The sequence below is a fragment of the Jaculus jaculus genome, chromosome 15, assembly GCF_020740685.1.
Source record: "Jaculus jaculus isolate mJacJac1 chromosome 15, mJacJac1.mat.Y.cur, whole genome shotgun sequence".
In the NCBI taxonomy this organism is placed as follows: Eukaryota; Metazoa; Chordata; class Mammalia; order Rodentia; family Dipodidae; genus Jaculus; species Jaculus jaculus.
The window spans coordinates 50,758,478-50,780,029 of NC_059116.1; the positions used below are offsets into that span (position 1 = coordinate 50,758,478).

The window sequence follows — 21,552 nt, forward strand, 5'->3', positions numbered from 1 at the left end:
GAACTTTACAAAACCAGTGAATCACACCATCCCTAGTAGTTAAAAGAAAACACAAACGGGCCATTTAAGGTCGCAGAGAAGCAGCTATATTAGAGAGGGTAGCAAGGGAGGAGGCAGTTTTACAGAGGTGTATTTCACCCTTTTGTCCAAAAAAGAGACCCCCCCCTCCCATAGTGGTGTGCAAGAGGTGGGATGAACCCTCTATTCTCTCTGCCTGGAGCAGCTCACCTGGCCCCCTTCCCCAGTGGAATCATTGCCTAAAATACCGAAGGCAAAGCTATTGCAGGTGCAGATGCCAAGAGTGGTCACTCCCACACTAGACCCCCACATGGCCCTCTCCTAACACCTCTCAAGTCCCCACAGGACTCCTCTTCAGAGCCACCCTGTCTTCAAATCTCTTTTCATTCCCTGTGGCATATTCTCCATGCAGAGCCCACGGTTGTTCTCTGCCGGACACAGAAGCCTTGTTATTGCCTTGCCTCATATTTGCATGTTTCTGTGCCTTTAATTTCGCACCTGTGGGCATTCTTATTTCAGCTAGATTTCAAGTCAACTAACTTTTCATAGACTCCTGAAGGAGTACTTAAAGGTACAGAGATTGACAACCCACTCACCCCAACAGACCCAACTTTTAATCTTTTCCAGGGTCAGACTGAATTCTGCCTAGAACCACTCACTGGAGCTTGAAGGCTGCCACCTTTCACTCCTTTGGAACTAGTCCTTAGCCAGCAGGCTCCTGACTACTCACATTCTCCCTTAGGTTCTGAAAATGTCAGTGAATCTAATTCATAGCTGGATAGCTGTGAACAAATTAACTTTATCATTTACATCCCAAGCAGGAAGAAAGTTTCATTTTCTCTGATTGGTACCATGGGCAGCAGATATTTCCTATCAGAAGGTCACAATTGTACAGGTGTCTTTATGGGACATTTTAGTGAGACATATTCTTTGGGGTGGAAACTTAACTATACTAGTCAAACTTGAGAGGCTGAGACAGGAAGATTACTGAAATTAAGGTCAGCCTAGGCTACATAATGAGTTCCAAGAGAGCTTAGGATACAGTGCAAAACTATTGTACCACAAACAAGATATTCAATTTCTCAATGATAACAAAAATTGTATTTTGACTTTTCTGAATGATTTCTGAGTATATATTTTAAAAATTATTGCAAATTAGAAAGAGAAAAAGGATCAGATTTTTAAAATCAAACATTATTATTTTAGTGACAGAGAAAATTTCCTAATGTGCTCCCCTCATCTATGTGACATCCCCAACCAATATTGTGATATGCCACACGTTCAAGTTTGTAGATGAGGTCATGCCACTTGCTTACTACATGATGTATGCAGGCTCTTCTTGTCAGAAGAACTTGTATGTTGTAAGATCAGCTCACATTCCTGGCCATAACAATCTCACTCAAGTACTACATGCAATAATTGACAGTTTTCATGGAGACTTAACAAATGAGGTCAGATTTTTTTTTTCTACCTGACTTATTGTAAAGACAGAGAAATGAGAAAATCCATCTCAAATATATCTTTTTAAATTCCACTTACAGTCCCTTGGCTCCAAACCATCTTCATCCATGTTCTGGATGGTAGCATTATCTAATGAATAATTTCTGTTCATGTAATATGGTTTCCTTCAGCTCTGTTTTCTATGTGGCCATCACATTTAACTCCACAGTTGTACATGGCTTCCCATAGTATTCAGGGTAAGAATTGTCTCAGTCCCCTATAAGGGCAAGTGAATGGACACAGCATGGCTGGCAAGGGTGCTCTGCTGAGACTCCCCAGCACTGCACTTACTGTTGTTTTTGACTCATTGGGAAATGACCACCACTGTATTTTCTTCACAAGTTATGTTAAAAATTAAATAACATGTGAGAAAGAGCTAATGTCTTTCATCAATGCAGGGTTATGGTGATGATAGTGATGATGATGATGACAGGGGGATGGTGATAGTGGCAATGGTAATAACCCAGAATGAGTTCTGATGCTGTTTAACTTGTAGCTATTTTAAAAATAATTATGGTTTTTTAAGTTACTGATTTATGAGGCTTCATTATACATTGCAAACAAATGTTTTTCTTCTCCCTGGTCCTCTCTTATCTGTCTTATGTTCTTCCCTCCTCCTTTACCTCCTCTGATCCTTCCCTTTATCCCTCTTCCCCTTTATGGTTTTTTCTTTCTTTCTTTTTTTTTTTTTTTTAATCAAGGCAGGGTCTCACTCTGGTCCAGGCTGACTTGGAATTCACTATGTAGTCTCAGGGTGGCCTCGAACTCACGGCGATACTCCTACCTCTGGCCTTCTGAGTTCTGGGATTAAAGGCGTGTGCCACCATGCCTGGCCCTTTATGTTTTTGAGTCAGAGTCTTGCTACATTAACCTAGCCTGGGCTCAAACTTGAAATCCTCTTGTTTCAGCTGAGATTACAGACATACACCAACCATACTGACTGCCACTTTTTCTCTTACATATATTTTATGAGTAATGTATCTATTTTGCTATTTGTCTTTTAATATTATTTACAGCAATTTCCAGATGTCATGTATTTTCAAGGGACATTGTATGGTTTCTGCTTTTGAAAGGATGCTTTTCTATTTCAAGTTCTATGTTTTCCTGTTACACAAATACTCATGTGATATTAGAAATGTCAAGCCATCTTTCATGTGTTTAATAGGCATATCACTATTTATAGGTACAGAATTAGTATTTTCGAGTATAATTTTTCCCTAAATAATCCATAATCAACCAGCAAGGTAACTTAAATATAAAGTGTCTCATAGTCTCATGTGCATGAGATGAAGCCACATACTCAGTCCCCAGGTGGTGGAGCCTCTGGGAGGTAGAGCCTTGCTAGGGTGGGTGTGTTAGTGAAGGTGGATTTTGAGAATTGTCATTCCAGCCCTACTGGGTGTTCACTAGCTAGCTCATTAAGACTATTTCTTCCCAGATTTTGTGAAAAGATGTGACATCCTGTTATGCTGCTCACATGATGCTTTCCTTGCTATGATGAAGATTTCCCTGGACTCTGTAAGCCTAAAAGAAAAATTTTCCTTCCATAAGCTGCTTCCAGTTAGATGTTTTGTCCTGACAACAAAAGGTAACTGCCATAACCAATTTCAGTCATAAAATATTGCTTAAAATTAATAGTTTAATATGTAAAATGATTAAAATATTAAAGACACAAACTGTGGACATTTTGTAATGTTTATACCAGAGTGGAAAGTTTAAATATAGTCCAAAAATATATATCCAGTGAATATCACCATAAAAATTAAATCAAGTGAGCCAGGCGTGGTGGCGCACACCTTTAATCCCAGCACTCGGGAGGCAGAGGTAGGAGGATCGCCGTGAGTTCGAGGCCACCCTGAGACTACATAGTGAATTCCAGATCAGCCTGAGCCAGAGTGAGACCCTGCCTCGAAAAACCAAAAAAAAAAAAAAAATTAAATCAAGTGATTATTCCTTATATACTAAAAATATAACAAATGATTCATTTCTAGAAATGAGTTCATTCTTTTTCTATCAGAAACTGATTGTGCCATTCTCAATATGATTGACATATATATATTTGGTTTTCTGATGTAGGGTCTCACGGTAGCTCAGGCTGACCTGGAATTCACTATGTAGTTTCAGGGTGCCCTCAAATTCATAGTGATCCTCCTACCTCTGCCTCCCAAGTGCTGGGATTAAAGGTGTGTACCACCATGCTCAGCTATGTTTAATATTTTTTAAAAGCCTCTATTGCTTATTTAATAAAGACAACACATTTTGCAATTCAGTCTTTTCTGAGAATATCAAAGCATACCTATTTCTAATGATTCATCAATGCTATTAGTAGAATGATTTAAATATGGAAGCATATTTCTAACAATCATTCATATATTTTCTTTCTAGAAACTGCTCTTTTGCAGGATATGAAGGCAAAATTTCTAAGCCTATCTTATTCTCCAATATAATCATTATTTCTAATGTCATTATCATCAATATCATTACTTTTTTTACGTTTGAGAAATTTATGAATCATTATAAAAATACAAATTAGGTAAAATTACATGGTGGTCAATGCAACAATAGGTTGAAAGTAACTTAAAATGGTACAAAGAGCTGATATTGAATCAATACTTTTGGCTTATTCTTCCTCTCTTTCAGGAATATTGTCTTGTGGTTCAGAAATTATCATTCATTTTCTATGATTCCCCTTCATTGTGACTCTGCTGAATGTCTTTAGTATAGGTAAATCTTTTCAGATAATTAGACTTAAAGTGAGTATATGAAAAGGTAATTTTGCTACTTAATAATGTAAGTACCAAGATAACTCTAACAGTAACTTCCCTTCTATGATCTTTCTGTGAGAGTGACTTCAGAGATGTAAGTGTACAGCTAGTCTAGACAGAAATTTGGGTATAGATGGTTCATTTTACACATCTTTCTCTAATAGTCAAACTGACTGGAATCTGAGCCTACAACAGGGAAGAAACATATTCTGCTGTAAGCTATTTTTAAATTTAAAGTTAATAGAAGGCACTTTCTATATCTTACCATGTATTTGAATATGAAATAGTGAAATAATGGATTTTCTAGTAAATCTACTTTTTCTGTACTACTCTGTATCTCTTCTGTGGTACATACTTAATGCAATCTAGTACTGACAGAAAGAAGACAATTTGAGTAAGAGTTGATTACACTTTTATCTTTACCTTTGTTTTGCTCCCTCATGTGCCTTTTTCTTTCTCCCTCTTCTATTTTTCTTTTAATAAAAATAGACTACTTTCTACCTCAGATATTGTTAGCATTGAGAATTTCACATTATAAAATATTTTACCAGGTACAATCTTCAACTAACTTTGGGGAATTTTCTCTTCCTTCTTTTTTTATTAAAATATGGTAAGTTTGTGAAAATATTTCATGCTTTGAAGAACATACTTATAGCTTGTTAAGTATTCAAAACAACAAAGAGAGAAGAGAAAGGAATGAATTCATGTAAAAGTATACATCTTTTACAGATGTGGTGTGTGATAATGATGCGTTTGATATTTTATTGGGCAGAACTTGTTCTGAGTAGTAGTTGTAACTCCTTGTTCAAACTTGGGAAACTAGCTTAAATGAATGATAGCTAGAGACTAAGGAAAAAGAAATGACAATCAGAGCATAAATGTTTATGGCAAAATCTAAATTCTCTTTTTGAAGAAGACATACTATGTTGCCAAACTTGGGAAAATTAATTGCTTTTAGTCTTGTTGGTGTTAATTATGGTCAAATAATTGGTTTTACTTAAGAAAGTATTTTTTTAAAGGTTGTCCCAAGTGGATCAGTGAATAGAATGCAACAGTGGGCCTGTTCATGTCTTGTCTCTGAAAGCCACCAAGAAAACTTTGTACAAAGGAAAGAAGTTGTATAGGTTAGCTTGGCTAAAAATGAAAAGAAATCCTACTCTCCCAGAGGAAATGAAACAGAACATGAGTAAAAACTATGAACAAGGAACTAAGATAAGTTATTTGTAAGAAACTATTGCTCCCTTCAGTAGCTGCTTGGTGCTCCAAGCCTCCCACTCCAAGCAAGCTGCCAGGGTGACATGTAAACAAGCAAGAGGAGGCTGCTGGCTCTGGGGACTGATGTTGTACGAGCCCACATTGAATTGTTTCCATGTGGTTCTTAAAGCCTTTAAGCAAGAGTTCACTTTACACTCACCCTTACTGCATTTACTTCTATCATAAATTCTCTAACATGCACCAGTCACAATACATAAAAGAATAGCACGTGGATGGAGATAAAATATATGGCAAAATTATTGGTAAAATGGAATTATCATGTCAGATGAGCCTAGCAGTTAATTACTATGATGCAGGAAGGAAGAAAAGCCTGCACACGATAAATATGTTTACTATCATGCTGGTGACCTTTGTTGTCCTCCTTAATGTGCCCCGAGACAAGTAAGTAGCTTTGGAGCAGTGCCACTCATAGGTATATTCTAAGAATAGTAGGCTATTTCAAAGGACAAAGCAAAGAAACACTTTGCTGTTTCATGTTGATTTCATTCTGATTACTTCCTTTCTAGTTTTCTTTCTTTTACTTACACACACACGAGCAGTCTACCAAAGAACTCTAAAAATTCATAATGTGTTAGACTTTCAAATCCTGATACTTAACAATTAAAAACAAATGAAATCAGAGATAGAAACGTTAGGGAGTGGGCAGGAGAAATTTGTCCTTTGCCCATGTGGGAAAGGGGGTGAGGGCAACAGTGAAATTCCACCCAGCAAGCTAGGCTGCTAATACAGAGCGAAGAGAGTTCCGTCTCATAGATTCAATTGTACCTTACCTGGTTTTGTAGCTTAATGCACCAACATGCCCCTAATTCTTCCACAGAAGTACTACATATGCTGAAAGCTATTGTCCTTGACCTTACACATTTCCACGGAAGAAACTCCGAAGTAACCTTTAACTTCAATAAAGAGCTGTGTTCATTCTTCCCCTTTTGCTCAACACAGCAATCTAATACACCTCATCATGTGGTCTGTTGCCATGGTAGCAATGAATCCAGCTGCTGAAATACAAAAGACTGACAAAAAGTTGCTTTTTCCCCTCCACCCACCCTGATAAAGTCAGATTTTTTCCCCCTGTATGACAAGTCTAATTTGAATATTTGTCTCTTGCTGACTCAACTCCATGAACAAGGAAAGAATATAAGAATAAAAGGTCTTCCAAAGCATTCGAACAAATAGTATAACTATATTCATTTTAAATCACCACTAATCTCTCCAAATACTGATCATTGTCTCCTTCTTCTGCCAACTTAATAGTTTTAAATGTCAGTTACTAACTGAGTAGGAAATATTCCCACAGGTCCTTGAAAAACATAAAAAATACATTGATTTATTCAATAAACACAGATGGTTAAAACACATATCAGTATATGAAAGGCTAGTCTCAAATTATTTTTTCTAGTGAAAACTTTTAATCATAGCTTAAATGTGGAGGTAAAATTTGTGTCCTTTTCATCAAAGTCCTGTGTTTGAAGTTATTTAAACAGATAAAGTTTCTGTACTATTTCAATTAATTATATATTTGGATCTGTAATACAGTTTGGTAACTAGTCTCTTGAATTGTATTTGGAAGGCTTTATATTAGGAGCCAGGTCTTGGACTTAGAATGTCAATTCTAAATACTCTTTGCATATTCTAAACCAGTGTTGATGAGAGCAAGCTGTAGCTGTAAAGGGCACCTTCACTTAACTCCCATCCCATTTTCATGTAGCTCAGGGTGGCTTCAAATGTCAAGTATCCAAGGACGACCTTGAACTCCTTATCCCCTTGCCTTTATCTCCTGTTATAGGTGTGCTCTACCACATCTTGTTTATGTAGCCCTGGGCATCAAATCTAAAGCTTCACTTAGGTAGACAAGCACTCTACCAACTGTGCTATATTTCCAGGCTCCTGATGGAGAGCCTTTGACTGAAGTCAGTCATCAGTAATATCCCTTATTCCAATCACTAACACCTCTCCTGCCTGGCTCTCAGTCCTCTAAGGGCTTCAGACTTTGCCTCCTTACACTTTGTCCTTCAGGCTGTGCCTCCTTACACTGCACTTGCACATCTCACTTATTCCCCCCTATAGCTCATATTTCATCATATTCATCAATATATCTATCTTCCTCCTTTGGATGTGGGCTCTGTGAGAAAGAAGAATTTTGCATAATTCACCTTTCTATGCCAGGAGCTAGCAAAACATTTAACATAAGACAGGGCACCATCTTGAATAGATAAACAAGGGCTTGTATATTCCACATGCCAGGGTGCCCTGTAGAATACGTAGCTCTTCCATGACAGTCTTCCCAGCATTCCTTGCCATGGTCATAGCTTCAAGGGCTCTTTATAGGTTTGTCCTTAACACATAGCCTCTCCGTGTAAGCTGGGGAGAGGCGCTCTAAGAGCCACTGTCAAATGTTAAGCAGGTGCAGTCTTAAAAACATGCCATGTTCATGAGTTGTGAAAAAGAAAGCACCAAGGACTATATTTGAAATATATCAAATAATCAATAAGTTCCATTGGTATTACTTAGTATGCTTATGATTTTTGAATAAGAGGGATAATAAGAAACCTAACAGGCACCTGACTTGTCCTGGCTGATAAACCCAACACACATTATAAATCAGATGCCTTTTAATATGGGTTGTGTTTAACAGCACTTCATAAATATAGTGGCAATTTTAGGCAAATAACAATGCAAGTTTTCTCTGACTCACAAGCTATCTCAGCACAATTAACCAATCAGAACATATATATCTTCCTGATACAAAATAGACTGTATGAACAATGTTCAATGTGGGGCTTGTGTATAGCTCAGTTAATAAAGCCTTGCAATGCAATCATGAAGACTCAAGTTTGTTCTCTATAACACAGGTGACACAGCTGGGTGAGGTGGCATGCACCTGTCAGAGACAGGAGGAGTCCTGTGGCCAACCAGTCTAGCCTCATTAGTAGGGATCAAGGCTAATGAAAGGAGGCCCTGTTTCAAAGAAGACAGCCCATGACCCTGAGGAACAATACTTGAGGTTGTTTTCTGGCTTCCACATGTATCAGTATATACACCAGCACACATACACACACACACACACACACACACACACACACACACACACACACACACGTGTTCTGTTTATGAGTTGATAGTTTACAAATGTTAAATATGAAATAAAAAGATATTAAACAAAGCAAATCATTCCAATAGTTATAGTTTTGTTAAAGAAGGGGTATGTTATCTACAGGTGATAGTTTTACAAATTAAATGGAATCTAAAGAATCTTCACCTTAAAAGAGTTCATAACAGAAATTATATAGGGTGGTTACATTGTAAGTTTTTCATAACAGATGAGCAGTAAGTTCCAAGGTGACCTTGACCCGTAACAAGCTGTCAGCTGCTTGCCAATACAGACTTTTAGCTGCTTTTCACCACAGTCATCTCATTTAGGAAATTACCAGATACTAAAGCAACAGAATAGAAAAAAAATAACTAAAATTTCTTTGAAAACTATGAAGCTTACAGCAGGAAGGGTAAAATAGCTGCAGGGGACAATAACAACATGAACCACAAAAAACAAAACCATGACTTCCTTTGCCAGAAATTTCCTGAAAAATTAAAATGAATGTTCCTAAGCTGTGCACTATGAGATTTCTCCAGCATACAAACAGAAAGAGAAGAAAAACCCTACAACTGATGAGTTGAGATTATAAAAATAGCTCTGGTTCTTCTACAGCCCTAAGCAATTCTAGACTCCTCTTCTCAACAATTCCAGTGATGATTGTCAAGCTGTTTCATTTGCAGATTTCACTGGGGCTGTCCACTTAACCTGTGCCAAAAAGTCACATACCTTGTCTTGGATTCTATAGAAATACATACTAGGTTTCTTCCTACTGATCTCTTGAGAGGGGAGTCATGGACATCCAAGCTGTCACTTTTTGACTGACTGTACCTACGACTTTCACATATGATTCTCTACCTAATCCCTGTTTTATTCAGTTTCAACTTTATAGACATCACCTATATGACATCCCAAATTGAATATTTTTCCTAGTGTACAGCTCACCCCACCATGTGTTCCCCTAGCATGTTCCAGTATCCAGCTATACAACCCATAATGAGCACACTACTCTTTTACATAAGATGCCTTTGTCCTCTTCCTTCCTCCTCTCCTAGAGGACTGTAACCAGTAGCACATTAAAGTTTATTAAAGAGAGATCATTATCCAGACAATATCATGGAATCTAGAATCCTTAAAAATGTGGTAAAGGCTTCAGTCTCAAAAGAAGCATCCATTTTTACAATCAAGCTATAAGGACAGATATGAGCTAGTAATTTTTACCTGTCAACTATGATTTGTGGCATTATTAATAATTATTAAATACTTTTGCTAGCTTTATTTTTAATTGGCCTGCAATGTTTATAAAAACAAAAGTTTGAAACAGAAAACAGTATTTGTTTTCAATCTTTCTGGTATTATCACTTGGATTTCTCTAAGTATGTCTAGTGAAGAAGCCAATAAACACACATACTTGTGACTTCACTGGGATGGAGAACATTGTGATTTGCACAGCATGTAGCAATGAACTATCTCCTCTGGAAACATTTTTCATCTCAATATGGAATGCAAATATCTTCTTTCCACTTTGTGTGCTTATAAGCCAGAATTCTAGGGTTACATCACAGGGTCCTTTCCAGTGCCTAGCTTGGCAAAAGCAGACTATGTTGGCTTCAGAAAGAAATGCAAAACACCTGTTCATCATTATTTTCATGTCAGTGTCCTTCCAAAAGCTGATGTCTCCCTGTCAGTCTCCTGCTCCACTTCCCTTCCTATATACTGTTCACCTGTGTGCTTTCTCAGTTTCTCCTTACACATGTGACTGTGAGGTTCATAGTAGAAGACAGTGGCCTGATGAGAAACTGGCCAGGCTGACATGTGGAGCAAGCATACTGTTTTCCAGCTTGGCACTATCAAGTCCCTCAGTCTTGCAGATGAGCTTGTGAACTGTCAGAAGACAATTTTTCTACTTGTTATCATGGTTACCCAGGAAAGTCCCAAGTGCCTCGTTTCTCTAGAGTTCCATTCATTTCAATAATGAAATTTATTTAAGATTATTATTTAAGTATGCTTAACAAAATTTCAACTATGAATTTATCATGAGTTTTAGTTTATTCAACCAGTTTTTTTTTCCAGAATACTTCTCTAGTCCTCATTTTTAGGTAATTTTGCTCTGTGTTTTCTGGATCATGTATGTTTCTATTTTTCTCTATTCCCCAAACCACCCTATTTCTTCTTCACAATGTTTTCAATTTGTGGTTATCCATAATTTATACTCCTATTAAATTTAATTTTTTCTAACTTACCTCATTTTCTAAAACTCCTTACTTTTATTATTGTTGTCTTTAAAATTTTCCTAAATTCCTTTAGTTATATGACCTTGTATTGCCTTTCAAGTGTCTGCCATCTCATTGTCCAAGATAGACACCCTCCCTTTGGTCACTCACTGACTGATAAATTACGTTCCCTTTCTCAGGACAGCACAGCTAAGAAAAGGTGAAGCTTTAGAGCTCCTGTCATTCTTCCATGTAATCTTGGTCATATGATATGCTATGAGGAGATACCAGGCACCCTTCTATAGAGCTGAGAATGGGTGCTGGGTTGCTATATTCCATACACCTGGTCACAGATAAATGAAATAAATAAATGAACTAAATGAAAAAAAAACACACCTAAGATCTGAACAACAAAAGTTTGGGATAGTGTGTGAATGAGTGTTAGGGTTTTTTTTTGTTTTGTTTTGTTTTTTTCCTACGCATACTACTGCCTACCCTGACATGGTTAGATTATCTACCTACTTTCAAATCCATTGATCATATTCTTTCTCATATATTGTGACATCTTACTCCATAGTCTAGTCTTCCCATCTACATTATGCACAATTTATATTTATTTGACTGTGTCTAGTAAGTGCTTTCAGAATTTACTTAATTAAAATTCATCGAATTAGCAGAGGTCATTTATTTTAGAATAAGTCACACAGAGGAAACAGAAGACAATGATATCTAGTGCTGGGCATTCAAACTAGGAAAATGAAAACTTAAGAATGAATTTTCAGAATCTGCCTATTTCCATGACTTCACAGGCAGACTTAATTTTCAAACCTGCCTTTCCCTTTTCTCTCTGCATGAGAAATAATATAGCACGTTAAATGGAGACATCACTATTGCTAGGCAAACATACTTTGTTTTTGGTTTTTCAAAGTAGGGTCTCACTGTAGCTCAGGCTGACCTAGAATTCACTATGTAGTCTCAGGGTGACCTGGAACTCACAGTGATCCTCCTACTCTGCCTCCCAAGTGCTGGGATTAAAGGTGTGTGCCACCACGCCCAGCTCATACCTGGGTTTTTAGGTTATGGGCTTATTATAGATTGCCAGGAAGCATGTGCTGAGTCACTGGCCTTTCTCTACTCTGATGACCAGATTCGCTGTTCTCCCAACACACCTCAGGCCATAAAAGAAATTAAAAGTCATCACATAGTGCTGCCCAATTTATATCAACTTGAGTTTGCTCACTTCAGGAGTATCCTAACCACTAAGCTCTCTTAAGAGTCCATCCATTTTGTTCTCTGAAGAACATATTTTGATTTGGGAAAATATTGAGTTCTCAGTATCAATTCTTTTCTACTACCAGTAGAAGTTAATATGTTGCACTTTGAATGCAAATGTAAAATGCCCCCATAGACTCATGTATTTGAACACTTAGTTCTGTGGAAGCTTGAGGAGGTGAAGCCTGGAGGAAGTGAGACAGTTGAGGCAGGCCTTGAGGTTTTCTAGGCAGGCCTACTTACTATTTCCCAGTTTTCTGATCCACCCAGATATGAGCAAGCAAGCTAGTGTTCTTGCTGCCATAGGAACTTCCACAACCCCAGCCTCCCTGCTGCAATGGACAGTACCCTCAGTCCATAAGCATCATAAAACCCTTTCCCTTCCATTGCTTCTGGTCAGGTATTTGATCACAGAAACCAAAAGTAAATAAATATTAAAATAGGTGATAATTCTAGAGATCCTGTTTTGGATTACCCCTTCACCTTCTCCCCCCCAAAAAACCTTAGAAGTTACTCTCATTTCTGACCTAGACATTTATAGAGTTTTCCAAGGATACCATGACCAGACTGGAACAGGGGAAGCCTTCAGGGTAAATTGCCCTGTAGTCAATTTACAGGGAAAATTACAAAAGGCAAATGGGTTCTCAGTCTCTAAAGAGCCTGTCAATCTTCTTGCACTAGAACAAGTCAACCTGGGGCAAGCTATTTAGCCTGGTTTCCTCACAAATAAGATTAATTAAATAGGGAATATATTAAATTGTAAGAACAGGTATCACCAATTCTGGAATTCTGTGCTCAGATTTTCCAACTTAAATGTAATAATATGCCCACCCTCATAACTTTATTTTAAGGAAATAACCTTACAAATAACAAAATATTCATACACAAAAGTGAAATGGTGAGAAACCTGGAAAAGGCTATATTTTGTTTAGGAATAAGTTATGCTTCATACCCTCTGATGCACCCACACAGTAGAATGTGATATAATGATGAACAAGTGAAAAATGCATAACCTTATAGCATGCTTACTTTACATTTCATTCACTAAGTGAAAAGGCAATATTCATAATTAATTATTCAGAATTTTAAATATGTTAAAATACATCAAAATACTATTATTGGCTTTTGACTACCCCTGTTTTAAGTTTTCAGTATCAGGGATGCGTTTCCCCCCATGGAGCAGGCTTCCAGTCCAGTTGGAGGGCAGTTGGTTTCCACCATGACAGATGTGCCACTATTGCACCCGTTGGCTCATTTGGGCTGGCTGGCCAATTATAAGGCTTGCAGTGTCCACTGTTGATTATCTTACTGTATTTGTAGCATCTTATTTATGTCTTATATGGAATCCTTCAGTTTCAAACAATGAAACACTCAGGAGCCATAGATCTTTGTTAGAAAATTTTCAATGCCAGGGATAGGATACCTCCAGTGAGTTGTTGGCCAGGGAGGTCCCTGATGCCTCCAAAACATTATAGGCCATTGCTATAAATATACTATTTATATTTATTATAAATATATACTATATATATATATATATTATAAATATACTATTTATATTTATTATGGCATTTACTATAAATACCATCATACTGGTGGTATTTCTTTCTCCCATTGAACTACATGTAGAATGGCTTCTTCCAGCTTTCTGTCAGCTGGTCTACATGGAGGAGGTTATCTGCTCAGTCCTAGCAGGATTTCTCAGTGATCTTGCAGCTCAAGTATGTGGAGTCTTCAGCAATAGGGTCTTACCATCTATTCCTGGTGGGAAACCAAGGGCCTTGGCAATGGCCTATAATGTTTTGGAGGCATCAGGGACCTCCCTGGCCAACAACTCACTGGAGGTATCCCATCCCTGGCACTGAAAATTTTCTAACAAAGATCTATGGCTCCTGAGTGTTTCATTGTTCGAAACTGAAGGATTCCATATGATTTATTTGCATACTCTTAGATTTTGTTTATCCCTCCCTCCACCTTTTCTTTACTCAATGTCTTCCCCTGACCTCACTTTGAGCCTTTTCACCCCTGTTAATCTATTCTTCTACTTACAGATATACAATGATTTGATTATGCTTTTAAGGTTATTGTGTACATCCTATCTATATTTTTCAACTACTCTGCAGTAGACACATAATGCAATTTTTGTGACAAAATGAACAGTCATAACTTTGTATTATTTCATTTTTTTATTTTTATTTATCACTGTGTGTGTGTTTGGGCACATGCATGCCATGGTGTGCACATGGAGGTCAGGGGACCAAGTAGACGTGTCTGTGCTGCTCTCCTACTTTGCCTTTGAAACCAGGTCTCTTGTCACTGCAAAGGAACACCAGAACTGGTGCACAAGCTTTGGATTCTAATTACTCCATCTCCCACTATCATAGGCATGTTGGTATCACAGATACTTGCACCATTTTGCACTTGGGTGGGTAAAATGGGTGATGAGGAAGATCAAATTCAGAGATTAACAGGCTTTTTAAACAAGCATCTTTAACTACCAACTACCTAGTCCCTAAGCATGCATATTTTGTTGTTGTTACCAAGAATAAATATAGATATAACTATAAAATTATGATTTTAAAATATAAAATGGAGTTTTAGGAGTCAACTTTCTTAAATAAATAGGGTAAAATTAGTCAAGGTTACTAGGGTATCTATTGAATAATCATCATTTTCATTGTGTAAATTTTAAAAATAGTATTCTATATTACTTGTCTGTCTTAGAAACAAAATAAATTCTTTGTGTTTATTATGCATTAGTGTAATTCAAGAGAATGTATTTTGAAAGTATATATTGAAGTTAGAATAGAATATCTTTCCACTGATAGAAATCAAGGTGGCTAGCCAGTTTTATATTGCATAAGAAATCATGATGAATGGCATCTGTTATGGGCTAATATTCAAATGATATTTTTACATCAGCTGATGAATGTGGCCCAAGAAAATGTGTGCTTGCAAAAATTGTTCAGTAGATCACATTTTTTGTGTGTGTTGTTAGTAAGATTTCTTACCATAAACCACTATGCTAACAATGAATGGCTTTGTGGCTTTCAAGAAGAAAGAAGTTTCAAAATGAGACCTGAAAAAATGGCATTTGCAGAGGTTGCATTGTGTTGCCTTGTTTTAGTTTCATTAACTTTGGCAGCCAGTGTTTTGCTAGCTGAGCTATTTAATTCAAGCTTGTGACCTCTGAGCCCCTGGTGCTAATTTGAGTTTGTGGGAAATTAGTTGCCTTCTCCTCCAAGAGAGCAGTGGAGCAAATCACCTCCTAAACTCCCTCCCAATTCTGTGGAACCAGCACTGCACAAATACACCTCCTAATGGTCACTTGCATCACAGCCTGTTTCTTCCAAAGCAGTTGGGGGTCACAGCAGCATAGGTTATGTTAAAAGTATCCAGATGGAAAGTGAAGCTAATCTTGACATTCACAAGAGGGGTTTTTAAACAACGTCCTTAAACCAAATGCAGTGACATCATATTCCCGGACTCTTAGAGATCTGACAAGGTATCACATGCTTGCCAAACATACACAATGCTCTACAATAACTAGATAAATGATAAGCTCTTAAATTCACAAGATGAAGAACAATGGATACATGTGATAGCCACCCATCTGTAGGAGAAAATAAAAGGCCTAAGGCAGAGACTCCCCAAGAAATGGATGCAAGCAGTGGCAGAGCTTCTATTCAGCCAGCCACACATGAGAAAGTTATGAATTATTCACATTGTGGTTCTATTAGTTTTCCCATCATCCACTGCTCAAAGAGGATTAGCTGGCACTAATTTTCCAGTGTAGCTGCTCTTGCCATTTTGCCTGTTCTGCCTTACACATTTTGTAGGACTGCATCCTCATGAATCACCACACTAGGATTATATGAAGAAGCCAGTCAAGAGAATTAAATCAAGTAATGAAATCATTCTCTGAAACTATGATTTTACTTTCTTTTTTTAAAAAAATTTTATTTATTTGTTTGAGAGCGACAGACACAGAGAGTAAGACAGATAGAGGGAGGGAGAGAGAGAGAAGGGTGCGCCAGGGCTTCCAGCCTCTGCAAACAAACTCCAGACGCGTGCGCCCCCTTGTGCATCTGGCTAACATGGGACCTGGGGAACCGAGCCTCTAACCGGGGTCCTTAGGCTTCACAGGCAAGCGCTTAACCGCTAAGCCATCTCTCCAGCCCTGATTTTACTCTCTTTTACTTGCTGCAGATTTTTTTTTAATATGACAGTGTGAGAAAGAGGGAGGGTAGGGAGGGAGAAAGAGAGGGAAAGGGAGACGGGGGGGAGAGAGAGAGAGAGAGAGAGAGAGAGAGAGAGAGAGAGAGAGAGAGAGAGAGAGAGAGAGAGAGAAAGAAAGAGAAAGAGAAAGAGAAAGAGAAAGAGAAAGAGAAAGAGAAAGAGAAAGAGAAAGAGAAAGAGAAAGAGAAAGAGAAAGAGAAAGAGAAAGAGAAAGAGAAAAAAAAAAGGGAATACTAGCCACTGCAAACGAACTTCAGACTCCTTGTGCCCCCTTGTGAACATGTGCGACATTGTGGACTTGCCTCCCTGGGAGTCTGACTTACCTGGAGATTCCAATGTGAGTTCTTAGGCTTCGCAGGCAAGTACCTTAACTTCTAAGCCATCTTTCCAGTCCTGTAGATTAGTTTAATTTTGTGTTGTCTAAAGCAAATTGTTGATTTCCTTTTTGTGATGACAAGTAGAGTGTTTCCTGTGGTTCTACGTTGCTTAATTGATGTCCTTGATCAGATTCACAGATGGTCAAGTAACAAGCGTGGGTGTGGCTTAAGCTCCTCTAGCAGGAAGTACCTTGCCATCCCTGTCAGAACAAGGCATCCTCTTATAATGCCTGCTACCTGCTTAGATCTCTAGGTCACATATAACCAGCTCCCTACTACAAGACTTGGCATTATTTTTTGAGATAGAATATTCGTTCCTTGCTGATTTTATATGCACTTTTAAATTCTAAGTCATGCACTGAAATCCCATCTGCTTATCAAAGTTATCTTGCAAAGATTTTTCAAAATGAAGTGTGCATTTTTTTTTGGTGGAAGGAACTCATTACCTTCTCTTATAACTTTTTCATTTATTTTCTAGTCTGGGGTCATAGAAAATAGGTATTTCACTCTAGACTCTGGGAATGGAATAATTGTACATGATTAATCATCTTGTAAGCCAGCTGAGATAACACAGACGTCTTTTAATGAGACACTGTGAAGACATAGTTTAGGGAACATAGAAGGCAGCTGTCACTGTATTTTGAAGAGAGGGCATAGTGACCTGAGAGGAGCTGAGGTTTGGAGTGTTGTCTGCTTTCACATTCAGTTTAATGTTTGATGCCAAAGCCTTGAGCAAGTCACTGAACTTTCTGAGCATCTATCTATCATTTGATATAGGATTACATACATAACATAATAGCAGTGACGATTAAGTGGACAATATCCTGACAGTTTACAGAACTTTCTATTTCTGTGCACAGCACATAGCAACTGTACCTCTTAACATCTATGAGCAGTTTCCCCACCTTGATATAGCTAACAGTTAGTACTCCCAAGCAGGGGTGGAATGTTAGCAGCACCCCTGGCCTCTATGCACTAGATGCTTGAGGCATTCCTGTCCTTAAGCATGACAATAAAAATGTCGACATATTTTAAATGGTCCCTATGGGAAATTTGCATAACATTAAGAACCCCTTCTTGGGGGTCAAGTTGGGTAGCTTCTGGACCCTGCTCAAGAGCCAGTGGTGGCAGAGTCCACACAGATGATTTTGTGAAGAGTGGGACATTTCCTTATTGAAATAAAACACCATCTTCTCTAAGCAGTGAAGGATTGTCTCCTGTGGCCTGTGTGACTACCTTCCTTCCAATTTTCCATTGCCCAGACTGTGAAGGTGAGGCCATGGAAGGCACAGGAGTAGGGTCTGGGAGTGCAATACATTCTAATATCGACATTACTTAGACATCTAATTTTCATCTTTAACAATGTATGCTAACTTTGCCTTTCACAGTATGTTCACTTTTTTTCTTAAAGTAGCATTTGATAAAAAGGTGGTATCTTCTCTCAGGGCTTTGAAAGCCCTGTCATATATAACAATATCCTAGACAGAAAAGACTGGCAGTGATTTTTTCTTGAAAAGCCTACAACAACTCTTGGATATATACAAATGTTCTTTCTATATTGAAGAGTTCCTTATTTAGTCAGTGTGTGACAGGCACTGGCAATCTAGAATAAGTAGATGAGACCCATTTCTGGGCTTCTCCCACCCCCCTGTTCAGAGTTTGTTGCTTGGTCAGTGTGTAGGCAGGCATAGCAGTCTGGAATGAGTAGGCCAGACCCCTGTATCTGGACTCCTCCCACCTCCCATGTCTGGGTTGCCTACACTGGTCTGTGTACTGAATAGCATGGCACAAGAAGGCCAGATCTCTGTTCCCTTGCTCCTCCTAGTTCCCTCGTCCTGGTAGGTCCCATTGTGTCTTGCTGGGGGAGGCCTAGGCCCTGTGTGTGCTGTGAAATCAAGCCTTTTGCTCTGGTATCCTTACTGGCCACTAGGTATCAACATCCCTGTTCACCTGAGTCAGTGGGTAAACGGGCCAAGGACACACACTTGTTTCCTCCTCAATAAAGTAAAGAGTCTTCCTAAAATGTGTAGACAACAATGCAAAAAAAGACAACCAAAGTTAGAAAACTGAGAGATCTCCACCAAGAATGTATAGTCCTTATTGCAGAAACCTCCAATGAAATCATACAGAAATCAACAGAAATTCTCTCTAACTCTTTTATATGAGTTATCTTTTTCTTCCCTTTCTTAGTGGGTACTGACCTGTAACTCACAGTACCAGCTTTTGATCAGAAAGACCTACAAGGTTTCCTAAAAGAAAGACAGATTTCTGTCAGAGTACTTGATGACCCACCAAAGGTTAGTGATAAGACCCTACTTCTGAAGACACCTTTTGTGGTTGACACATAAAATGGAATAGCATGGCTGTAAGCTGGAAGAGAGGCAGACCCCAGACAGTCAGCGCATCTAGTGACAGAAGGTGCTACATGGGCGACTGGGGGAAAATGACCAATATTAGTCCAAGCAACTCATGGTCTAACCTACTTAGCAGCAAATAACCGGGTCGTGATGCCCACACAAGTGCAATAGTGGCACACAGCCATGGTGGGAAACCAACTGTTTGCGATTTGGCTAACTGATCCCCTCAGTGGTATGGGACCCATAGCTGGAGCTGGGAAACAAGTCAGAACTATATCCAAACATAAGCCCACTGTCCATTATCAAGCTACCATCAATTGTGGGCTACAAGAGGGACTACACCTGTTAAATTCTCTATAAAAAAAAAAGTAAGGGTTATCTCATTTGTCCTGGTGCTAACTTACTCTCCTTTGGAGAATGTGCTTCTCTTTTTCAGGTAGATATAGATCCTAAGGAGAGAGCCACCCCATTGTACCTCAAAAGGGCCCTGGCTGAAACTAAGAATAATTGGCAAAACAAGCAAGGGTGCTGTTTTCTTGGTGAACTGGGTACTAGCACAAGGGTGAAGGATGTCAACACAGAGAAAAGTCAACTCCCTCCAAATCAGAGATCCAGAGACCCAGAGACTCCCAACACCTCATCACTGAAGCAGACCAAAAATGAACCCAACATGGCTCAGGGAAATTTTGTGGAAGAGGGGGCGGAAAGAATGTCAGAGCCACATGTTGGGTCATGATATGCAGAGATATTTATCCTACCCATAACTGTGGGCCAACTCCAGAATGCATGACCCATATACCTCAACAAGGGGGGGTCAAGAGGAGGGGGTAGGTCACAGATGAGCCTAATAATGGTACCAAAGGAATAATAATAAAAAAACCTTAACAGATGGACATGGTACAAAATAACACAACAGAAAACAAAAATGAAATAGAAATTGTAAAAATTTCTCTAGAACCATAGAGTTACTCATGTGGAAGACAGAACCTCTGACCTGAAAAATAAGACAGAAGAAATGGATCAGGAGGCCATAATCTTAGCTAAGTTCAAAAAATGTAGTGAACAGAATATGAGAGTACTGTGGGACATCCTAAATGACCAAACTTGTGGGTCATGGGTATACCAGAAGGAGAGGAAATCCAAAACAGAGGCATAGAGAGCATACTCAACCAAATTATTAAAGGAAATTTTCCCAATCACTTAAAAGAGAGTTCCATCCAAGTACAAAAAGCATACAGAATACCAAACAGGCAGGACTGAAGAAGAAACTCTCCAAGACAAAACTCTTAACAATGAAAACAAAGAGAGAGTGTTAAAAGCAGCAAGCAAGAGAAACAATTCACAACATACATAGGCAATCACAATAGAATAACATCAGATTTCTCAATGGAAACCCTAAAAGCCAGAAGGGCCTGAAAAAATTATGGCTTCCAACCCAAGCTAATTTACTCACCAGAATATCCTTCAAAATAGATGGTGGAAGAAAAACTTTCTATGAAAAAGTCAACTCTATGATTATATGAACACAAAGCCAAACCTATAGAGAACCACATGATCATTTCAATTGATGCAGAAAAGGTCTTTGAAAAAATACAACAAAAAATAATCATGGTTGGTTTATATCTCAAAATAATAAAAGCTATATATAAAGCTCCTAATGCCCGAATAGTATTTAATGGGGAAAAACCTCAAGGAGTTCCCACTGAGATCAGGGACAAGAGGTTCCCACTCTCACCCCTGCTCTTCAACATAGTACTAGAAGTACTAGACCAAGCAATTATACAAGAGAAAAAAATAAAAGGTATTCAAATTGGACAGGAAGAAGTTAAGTTAGACCTTTTTGCAGATGACATGATCCTACATATAAATGACCCGAAAGTCCCCATCCCAAAAATTCTAAAGGTGATTAATTCCTTCCGCAAAGTGGCAGGATACAAAATCAATGTGCAAAAATCAGTAGTTTTTCTATATGCAAAGGACAGAAAACAGAAAAGTAAATCAGTGAGGCTACTCCATTTTCAATAGCAACAAAAAAATTAAATACCTTGGAATAACTCTAACAAAGAATGAGAAAGAACTGCATAATGAAAATATAAAAACACTCAAGAAAGGATTTGAGAAGATGGAAAGACCTTCCATGCTCATGGATAGGTAGAAATAATATTGTGAAAATGGTAATTTTACCATAAGCAATATACAGATTAAATGTAATACCAATAAAATTGTCAGCATCATTCTTCACAGAGATTGAAAAATGATCTCAAAATTCATATAGAATGGCTGAAGGCCTCAGATATTCAAACATGCACTCAGCAAAAAAAAAAAAAAAAAAAAAAACAAAAAAACACCTCTGGTTGTATCACCATACCCTATCTAAAACTATATTACAAAGCCATAGTGACAAAAACAGCATATACTGGAATAAAAACAGAAATATAGACCAATGGAACA

General features: G+C 38.2%; 1 protein-coding gene across 26 annotated transcripts in view; it reads right to left on the reverse strand.

The window, feature by feature from the left end:
• Dtna (dystrobrevin alpha) overlaps window positions 1-21,552 on the reverse strand; it is a 425,345-nt gene that overhangs the window by 191,308 nt on the left and 212,485 nt on the right. Inside the window, exon 1 of one of the 26 annotated variants that reach the window (XM_045134781.1) lies at window positions 6,329-6,493. The exons of the other annotated variants lie outside the window; for them this stretch is intronic. The gene's annotated coding sequence lies outside the window, so the exon portion shown is untranslated. Of the gene's footprint in view, window positions 1-6,328; window positions 6,494-21,552 lie in introns of those variants that run through there. 26 annotated transcript variants of the gene reach the window in all.